Source organism: Neovison vison, chromosome 3 (assembly GCF_020171115.1).
Source record: "Neovison vison isolate M4711 chromosome 3, ASM_NN_V1, whole genome shotgun sequence".
In the NCBI taxonomy this organism is placed as follows: Eukaryota; Metazoa; Chordata; class Mammalia; order Carnivora; family Mustelidae; genus Neogale; species Neogale vison.
The window spans coordinates 72641653-72652103 of NC_058093.1; positions in this window are offsets into that span (position 1 = coordinate 72641653).

A 10451-nucleotide genomic window follows, 5' to 3' on the forward strand; every position below is an offset into this window, starting at 1 on the left:
TCATCTTACCAGCCCAAGCGCGGGCGAGCAAGCCTGGGAGCCGAGCCTCGGCCGGCCGGCGGCGCGCTCCCCGCGGAGCACCCCCTCTAGCGGACGGAACGGGAAATTCCCTCTCCCCGCGGCCGCTTCCGCCCCTCAGTCCGGCCTGCGCTCCCCTCCCCCTCCCGCAGGACACTGTGGGTATTATTAACCTTCAAGCGCGATACGGCGAGATGAATGTTAATCGTGGAGGGATTTCTAATCAAGTTTAATGGTGTAGGACATAAGAAGTTGTGTTAGCAGTTTCAATCCTGCTAAAAATGCTAATTTTATGGTTCCTATGATAGGTGAGGGTAATGGGAAAATGGCAGCGGCTTCGGTGTTTCGATTTGGAAATTGTTGCAGTAATTTGGAGGCAAGCGCAGAGCCCTTGGTGGAGATGACTTGTCGAGAGGCTAGTTTCTTCGGAGACATCGGAGGTTTGAGGCTTGATGTCTACTCGGTTCAAGAAAAGAAAATTCTCTGCAGGGAGAAATCTCTTCGTATCAGAAGCCATGGGGAGGCATTTGGGACCAGCAAACGACACGGTTTACACAAAGGGGTGCAGAGGTGATAACATTGAGTACTGATCTTTGGAGCACTTTCTGTGTTTTATGTTTCCCTCTATGGTTCATTGTCACTTACGCCAACATGCAAAGGTAATTTCTTTTTAAAGCGATACACACAGTAAGAGTAAGTAGGAGTCCTACGTGAGAACAGAGGGAATTCTCATTTCTCCCTTCCTCCACTTCCGTCTCTCTCATGGACTCGTGGGTCATTATCTGCGCTTTTGTGTAAGGACACCCTAGTGTCCTCAGCTTCGCGGCTCCTTCTCATTCTTAAAAAGCTGGCATCTCATGTACCCCTTTTGTCTGCCCTGGTCCCTCGCTATTTGAGCTGGGATTCTTGCAAGGCAGATATGCACAAAGAATTAAAGTATCATTGCATAGGAGCAATGACTTCAGTATGTATTTTTCCTTGACTTTAAATACCCTAAATTCTATGGTTCAAGCCTGAACTACTACAGTACCTTCACGATGTCACCTACCAATGAACTAGAAAGCATTTTACTGCAGTGCAGGTTACCTGTTGAATACTGGTCTTGAAAAGTTTTCTTGTATTTTTTTTTTTAAGATTTTATTTATTTATTTATTTTTATTTAAGTTTTCTTATATCTTTGCACTTTGCATATTCAGTGTAAGTTTAGAAAACATCTAAGTGATGAATACAAATGATCAAAAGACAATCCACCTTAATGGATATATACCTGTGTGAATATGGAGCATTCTAATTGTATCGTCCCAGCCTCCATATGTAGATTTCGTCTTCATCTTTTTTTAGTCTTCTTTTTAAAAAATGATTCAATGTAGAGGAGATAGAAATGATTCATGGGTGTTGATAAGAGATGTGAAATCAGTGATCAACTTTATTTTCCTATCAGTAATGATAATTATATTAATTAGTCCAGGTGTCATACCTGTGCTGTATTCCTTATCCCTATTTTACAGATGAAACAACTGAGACACCAAAGGGTTGATTGTTTGCCCAAAGCCATGTAGCAGCTCTGTCAACACCACAATTTAATTCCCCTACTCTTACTTCTTTGGCAATGGAACAATTATGCCTCTCTTTAAAGGATGAAAATCAATGTATGTATCACAGGAGAGTAGGGCTGATGAACAATGGAACAAAGAGGTCTCATATTATTTGTTTTAAAATTGCAGAATCTTTCTTTGTGTTATAGAGTCTTTTATAGAGAGTTTTCTGGGTCGGAGTTACTTTAGTGTCATAAAGCTACACATATAATTTTGGCAAAGTCAGTAGTCACCTGTACACAGGAGGAGTTGGTAATTCGAGTTGGGACAGAGTGAGCCCCAAAATATTCTTCATTTGAAGGTACAGTAAATTCAGTGAGGTACCAGATTTTCTTTTCATTTTCTCTCCCAGAAGAATCTGTGTTTTTTTCCCACCTACCCAAATGTTCCAGCGAACATTGCAGCTGTGCAGCAAGAGGCATTTTTGCATGCATGTATTTGGAGAACAATGTGGAGTATTTATCCCTTGGGATAAAAAAAAACCCCAGCAACAACAAACTTGAAAACAGATGGTTCTGATACAGTCTGATAAGAATGTAAACAGGAAAATATCTTTGTTGACTTATTTCTTAGTAATCAGTAATAATTAGGTATTGTCTAGAGATGAATTACAGTTTTGATTTTGCAAGCATGTCCACGAACAGCTTCTGAAAAGTGAAACTAAATTTCTGACGTTGGTGAGGCATTAGTGACTCCTGCTAAAACTTCCTTATTAAAATTCTTCTTGATTGATAGAAACAAATGGAAATTTTAGAGGATAATTTCTGCATTCTTTGCTGTTTCTTTCGTCATCATTTGATTTAGAGATGTTATACTTCTCTGGCCTGTCCATGAATGGGTTCACTTGAAAAATAACTTAAAATTTCTCTACAATTTAAAGAACTAGAACTCCTCTTCCTTCCTTCCTTTTCCCTCCCTCGTGCCCTCTTTTCCTTCTTTTCTTTTCTTTTTTGGTCTTATTATTTTACATGAAAATGAAATCTCTCTTTAGAGTCTGGACTGGTGTTTCTATGAACTCATTATATTTGTTTGTTAAAGACATTTCTTGAAGGTGATTTAGATGCAATAAACATTTAATAAATGCTTCTTATTTATCGAGTTCTATGATAGGCACTGGGGATACAAAGATGAATCTACATACTTTCTTCTGTTAGATAACTCATGGCTTAGCTGTAGAGGCAGGTACACTAACAAATATCTCTCACTCAATTGATTAAGAACAGGGAAAAGTGGCATAGTGAGGAGTAGGGAGAAGAACGGATTCCTTGGGAGGGCAAGGTGTTTTATAGAGGGAGTATTAGATCACGTCTTAAATACAGTTTATCAAATCCTAGCTGCAGAGATCCACAGGTGTGACATCCTGAATGCATAATGGAAATTCACATCGCCGACCAGTGCTTTGGTTGGGCAACATGCAGACAAGATCATGGAATCCTGCCATGATCTAGAAGTTTGGAGAAGTGCTTTTCTTTTAAAATACAATGCTTGTAATAGAAAACTTTGGAAAAATAATCTTGACTTTAATATGTAATTCAGCCATCTGAAATTATTTGTTATTAAAGTAATACAGATAGTCTATGCAGCATATACCATAAACCCTGGGCATTTCTTTTTTTCAACAACATTCAACAAATATTTACTGTTTGTAGATGCTGTCTATGGTGCTAGGCACGTGGATTAAGAGAACAAATAACACATATAATTTCTCCTTATGGACCATAGTCTACTCTGCTTCTATTCTTTCTTGTTCTGGTGACAGTAACTCGCTTTTATTTTTGAGACCCACCCTTCACCCCTGCGTGCAGCCTCGATGGGACCTCAGCCAAGGTGCCCCATCCCTAGCTTGTGACCCAAAATAGGCCAATCAGGTGGTCTTTGCCAGGAGCCAGAGGGCTCTCTCTACAGTTGCACAATCTCACCATGTTGGAAGTTTGCGGCTGCTTCAACCCTTGCTTTCCTTTTCCTTTTGACAGTTACACTACACTCTTTGAACAAATTCATTGTTAATCAGTTTTACCTGCTTTCAACTACTTAAGGTATTTATAAAAGTGCTTAAAAAGCCGGGACTCAAATAAAAAGTAAACTAAGCTGTGGCATGACTTTGAGGCTTTGGTGGAGTTTAAGAGTAGAGACCTCATTTGATCCTGGTCCTCAGAGCACTATATTCTGAATAGTATGAGTTTGGTGACCTAGGATCTATTTTCCCTTCCTTGTATCTGTAATAAATAACATTTATATAATAATAGTATCAGAAGTCATAATATTTACAAAACAGAATGTAAATATTATAAACTTTGGCAGTCTAAAAGCTTTACCCTAACAGATGTCCGGAGGTGGGGTGCTGTGTTAATTTCCTTATGAATACCAAGGTCAGTAAATCCTTTCTAAAGCTGCTAGATCCAGGAATGGAGATATAATTGTATCACTTAAAAGTGTACAGCTACCCAACTGAAGAAGTAAAGAATGACGAATTAACCTAAATTGGGGAGAAGACAGAGAGAGAAGGAAGGCATATAAATGAGTGAAATTTTTCATCTTTCATGTAGAGAAGTCAATAGCCTCTGAATGCCTAAGGCTGAAAAACCAAGAAAGAGAGGTATACATATAGTATTATTTGGAGTTAAAGTGGGAACCACTAGAAGAACTAACATCTAAATTTATTAACAGTGACTTTCTTTGGGGGAATAGTTGGTGGTAGAAGAAGGGGCGAGAGAGGGAATATAATTTGACATAAGCTTGGCTGGAAAAGATCTGGTATTCCAGAAATACACGAGTCATTAACCTAGTGATGGCATTAAGAAAACAGTATCATCCTGGGCTGTGTGCAGACGAGTACCATTTGTTGCTGGGAAATAATCCTTGTATAAATTCATCATAGGTTAGGTTCTTATTTGAACATTACACATCGGGTCTGTAACTTAAAACAGATGTATGAAAACTACACAGAATTCATGTATAGAAAGAGGAAAATAATGACAGGGCTTAGAGACTATGTACGCAAGGAAAAGAGGTGAGTTATTTATCCAGGAGAAGAGAGGGCTGAAGGGAGACAGAATTAACCTCCAGGCAATGAGGTGGAACTTTGGAGAATGCCAACTGGCCTTCTCCCCCTCACTGGACAGAGCAGAAGAAAGCGAGTTTCACAGAACAACATCAGAAGAGTCTGTTTTTAGACACAGGAAGACTTTATGCCCTGTAAATATGACTAAATTGCTGAATGCCTACCCCAAGAATTTTTGGAGTGCTTTAGACATAAGATAGAGCCTTCATTTCCCAAATAGGAGCTTGTACCAGACCTCAGGTCCCTTTAGAGATGTAGCAAGTATATTTTATAGTCTGATGTCTATAAATTTACATATGGAGAAAGGTTAAGGATAAAGTAGTCTAAATAGTCCTACCTTGGCTGTGATTCCCAGGTAATATCTCATGAAGAAAAGAAAAATCAATATTCACAATTTTTTTCTCCGAAGTACTATGCTAACTACTGGTTCCTTTAAAATATATATGCACACTCATATATATTACTATATATTTCAAGTTTTAAAAGAAAATCATGTGTTATTAGGCATAGTAGTTCTCAAATTCTTATTTTGCACTATCATTAATGGTTTATTTTCTAACAACGGAAGTCATACATTTTTAATGCTAAAAAAACCTCAAAAACATTGAAATCACACCAAAAGATACTACTTTTTTTTTTCTCATGAAAAAGTGAGCAAGCAAATGAAAACCATAGCCACACAGGACCAGCCATCTCCTGGCTGTGTCGTTGGTGCCCAGCAGGACTTCGCTCTTGCCGGAGTCTGCTCCCCGAGGCTCGTCCTCTCGGGAAGGAGGTAGGAGTGCACGGTTAGCTGTCTCTTCATCTCTCCTCCTCTCTGCAAGTGGCTCTCATTTCCCCATTCTCTGGCCCTTCTGTATTGAAACGATGAGCAGAAATGCAGTAATGGAGTATTGATTCACCCAGCGCCTAAATGAGGGCCACTCCCTTTTGAAAGCTGGCTGTATAGAGTCTGTGTCTAGGAAGCTGTGGCCCTGGCAAGACGCTAAAATTAATGCCCGGGCGTCCGTTCAGGTGTGTTTGAGTTTAACACGTGACCGGGATTCTTCAACTTTGGACTTTGGGTCTGAGAAGGAACCCCGTTTACCTGGAGCTCATGCTAGCTGGAGGTTTGGTGGAGGGGAACAGGAGGTAGAGGATGAAGGGAATGGCTCTTGGTTCTTTACCCAACAGTGGCTGCCACAAGAAGATTCTGGAGCTCAACGAAGTTTGAAAATTGCCCACCATGCTGATAGTAGGTGAGAGAGGCCCGACCTTACTGGCGTACCCGTTGAGTCACGTATTTGTCTGGTCCCACGTCAGGGCCATCCTGACTCTGCTCATCTCCTGTCTCCAGTCTTCTTGAACTCTTGAGTCAGAAACGAGAAACCTTGGTTCCTATTGATTTCTCCTGGAGAAACGACACTCCTTTCTCTATAACCTCTCCTATCAATAACATGGCTACATGAAATATGCAGGAGCTGGGACCCTCCTGTGTTCAGCTGCTGTTTCAACATGCTTCCATCTTTAACCCTTCTCTGCCCTCCTAACTCGAGCTGGTTGCAGGGTCTGAACCTATCATCTGCCCTGAGCACACACATGGAGATCACGAGATGGTTCCCTAGCTCTGCATAATGAACTTAAAGAATTTCAAAGCTGGAAGGATGTGTTTAGGGGATTTAAATCTTTTAAGTTGCACGTAAAAATCAAGACCTAGAGAATGCAGGTCTTGCCCGAGACCATAAAGTTGCTTACTGGCAGATCTAAAACTAGACCTAGGCTGCTTATTTCCTAGGACTCTGTTGCTTCCCCCAGAAAGCACTGTCAGAGAAGGCAAACGCAGCTCTATGTTCTTATCAGCTCTCCCTGTTCTGAAGCTATCGGGGGTGTGAGTGCCTTCTCTGTTGAGACACTGGTCCTTAAGAGCTGACAGTTCAGTATTTAAGAAAAAATCACTATCACTAAATATTGTCTGTAATTTAGCATGGATATTTTCCTGAATCGATCCATGCCATTAATATTTATATGATAACTGGAGGTGTGTATAAGAAGATCTATACAGACAAAGGTTACTTTTTCAAATGGCACAAATTAATGCTTTCTCTCTCCCATTTTGGTCTCTAAACATCTCAGAGAGCTAATGATCCCTGCCTTTTCAGTCGTCAGTTTTCTTATCTGTCAAATAAAGCAATATGAGATGGTCTCAAAATCTTTTCAGAACCCCCCAATCTTGGATTTCTGGATTTGGGTTTTCTGAAAAGTTAAGATTTGGGGACTTTATCTGAGTTTTGAATACCTCATAATGAAGCCTTTCTAAAATGTAATCTCTCTCACCAGCTGTTAAAAACAGCATAGTGGGGGGCACCTGGGTGGCTCAGTGGGTTAAAACCTCTGCCTTCGGCTCAGGTCATGATCCCAGATTCCTGGGATGGAGCCTTGCATCGGGGCTCTCTGCTCAGCAGGGAGCCTGCTTCTCCCCTCTCTCTCTGCCTGCCTCTCTGCCTGCTTGTGATCTCTGTCTGCCAAATAAATAAATAAAATCTTAAAAAAAAAAGGTAAAAAACACCAAAAAAAAAAAAACAAAAACAAAAAACCAGCACAGTGGAACACTGCATCTCCCCTCGGCGAGCCGGGATCGGGTGTATGGGAATTGACTTGTATACCAACACCTGTATCCTCAGGGCCTAAAGAAAAACTCTTCAGATGGTAGTGTTTTGAGTCCTTTTGTCAGAACTGATATAATTTCTAGAAAATGCAGAAAAACAACAGGAGAGAAAAAAGGAAGGCTCAAAGGCCACTACTGAATGGGAGAAACTGGCCCTGGCAGAAAGCCAAGTGCCTTTTTACAACCCAAATGTCTTCGTTATTTGTTTCTCTCTCTGGCATTGATACCTAACTCCTGAACAACTTCCTCAGGCTGGTCTTGATCTAACTTTTGACTGACTGAACCAAAGGAACACATGAGGCTTTTGGGTTGGGGCGATTAAGAGTTGGAAGTCACTTCCAGAGTTAAGTAGAGGCACCTAAAGGTGAAGAGATTGTTATCCAGTTATATTGTCATCCTGGATTTCTGACAGCTTGGTTCACTCATGTAGAATTGTCTACATGGTATAATTAGTAGGACTCTAAAAGTTCATAAATACCCTCTGACACGAACAGTAAATTCTAATCTCTTTCATTACAGAAGGGAGGCGCTTGAACACCTTCCACCACAACTGACGTCACTTGCGTGAGGAACTACGTTTAATAGCTTTAATACGCCCTCTGTTTACTTGTGGGGGTAGGGGATGAGGTGGACCCTGAGGACCAGGACAGGGAAGGTCACCCTCTCTCTAGTCATGTTGAAAAATCTTTCCATGACATAGCCAACCCATTTATCCTAGTTCTTACCACAAGAGACATCAGCTCTAGTTACAGAAGCTCAAAAATATGTAAAAACCTTCTTTATACTCCAGATTAGATGGGTACAAAGAACACACACACACACACACATTCACACACAGAGGCAAGAGCAGAAATGCAGATTTGAGAAGCCCAGAGAACCACTTATCTTATATAATAAACGTGGTTGGGGAGGGCTGAGGAGTGGGAGCACACCTGGGAGATAGGAGAAGGGTTTCGGAGACATTTCAGAGGGAGAAGAGAGGCTTTGGAGAAACAGTCATGGGTGGGGAGACCTAGAGGCAGTGCCCTCGTCCACCTCCCCCTCTCCACTCTTCCCCACAAATAATGATCTACGTGGCTCTTCCTTGCTGTTGGAGTCAGAATTTAGAGCCTCTCATTATGAGGAGGTTAACCTGGAGGTGAACGGTTTTTGTTTAGGCTGCAGATATTGTCATTAACAAGAACAGAAAGGCACCTGCCTGACTTCTGAAACCGCTGCTGCTCACTGAGCCCCCAACCCCCGCCTCGGTGCAGGCATCCCCTGTGGTCTCGTTTCCTTAATAGCTATAGAACCAGTAAAGTTGGTGAAGGCTCATACCCACCCCCCCAAAAAAAAAGCTTATGAAGAAAAGCAGGAGCATTCTAGTTAGCTGTCTAATTTTGGAAACTCATTTAACCTCTTCTGGGTCCTATTTTCTGTGTCTGTAAAAGAAGGAGCTTGGGATTTTGATTTTGATGATTCCAAGCCCCTGGGCATTAAGTTTATGGATGGCTACACCTGGAAGCACAGACGCATTTTGGGAACAGCAGTGGGTTCTGGGTTTGTCAGAACTGTTTGTACAAGAAATTGACAGACAGCACAACATCTGCTTGTCAACCCACAAAAGCTACTCTGACCTTGGTCCCTTCCAGGCAAGTGCCCAGTGGATCAGAGACCAAGGGTACCCTCCTGGCTTTGCATGTGAATCAACCCCATCCTGGGGCACGGTCCAGATTATGCCATGGAAATGGGAAGTAGGGCTGTGCGTCTGCCAAAGGGAACCCTGAGCAGTTTAATGCTTCCCTCACTGGGGAGGTGGAAAATTCCATTCCCGTGAGCAAGACCACTCCGTGGCTCAGGATGTGATTTGTGTGTCAAATGTAAGATTTCCAGTTAACCCCCTTTTGTTTGAGTCAGGGAGCTAGCTGCCCCTTGATTTGGCTGGCTGGTGGGATCTGCCTATGGGGAGGGAATAAGCTGGAGTATTTTGGTTCCTGGGACAGTTACAGCTCCTTGTAAATGTTTTTAAAAGAAGAGTATTTGTGATAATAATGTTGAGAGGGAATTTAAAGGGATAGAATATTCTAGAGAAACAGGGAGGGGCAGAGGAGGTGCAGGGAATTGGGCCAAAAGAATGTCACTCTGTGACCCTTAGGGACGTTTTGTGAAGCTATTATGTCTTTGTGGCTGGCATGTGGATCCCCTCTCCATGCAAACGTTGGGACTTGATCTGCTTTACAATGGAAACCGCATTTTGCAATCCGTCCCTATTAAAGAATGTGAATTGTTTATAAAAAACTGATTTGCATTGCGAATAGCATTTATTACAAATAAATAAATAGCATAGTGGTCACAAAATAAATGAGTAAAGATCAATTTGAAAATTGAACTAGCATGAAATTGCTGAAAAGATACGAGCATTATAAAATCTCTTCTATGTGGAAACATCTCTATATTTATAGATCGACATACCCCCAAATACTTCTCGCTGAACTAATATTAATGAGGAAAAAACTTGAATGTTTCAAAACTGAACAGTTTCACGGAGACTTCTGCCAAGTTATGAAGTATTACTAGTTAAAGGGGGATGTATACTTCTTAAATGTCATTTAAAATGTATTACAACATCTATTAAATAAGTATTTGGATTAATGGCTGTCTCTTAAACCTCAAACTAAAAATCTTCAAGAAACATAAACACAAAGGCCTTTAATCAAAAAGGCCTGCTTAGCAGTCTAAGAAGAATATAATTAAAGAAGACCATTTTAGGCATCTATGCAATTATTTTAAGATATGTTTAGAATTTGCATTTCGTAGCAGGCTTGGGTTATTAAACATACAACTTATCACCCTTAGTAATCTTATTAACAGAAATAAAATGTCCAGAAACTTTAGGAAGTTGATTAGTAATCTACGTTTCATACTAATTATGGGAGGCACATTATAGATTATAAATACACAAGATAAAAGTCCCAGGTTACTGAGGGCAAAAAAATAAACTTTCCCATATTTTGACAAACATTGCCTGGTCTGAACTATTTATAACATTTTAGAGTGTACTAGCACTTTTTGTGTAATATAAAAAGTAATAGAATCTTAGTAATATGAGGTCCCACTAGAGATATTTGCTATTAAATTGTTGCTGAGTGTGCTG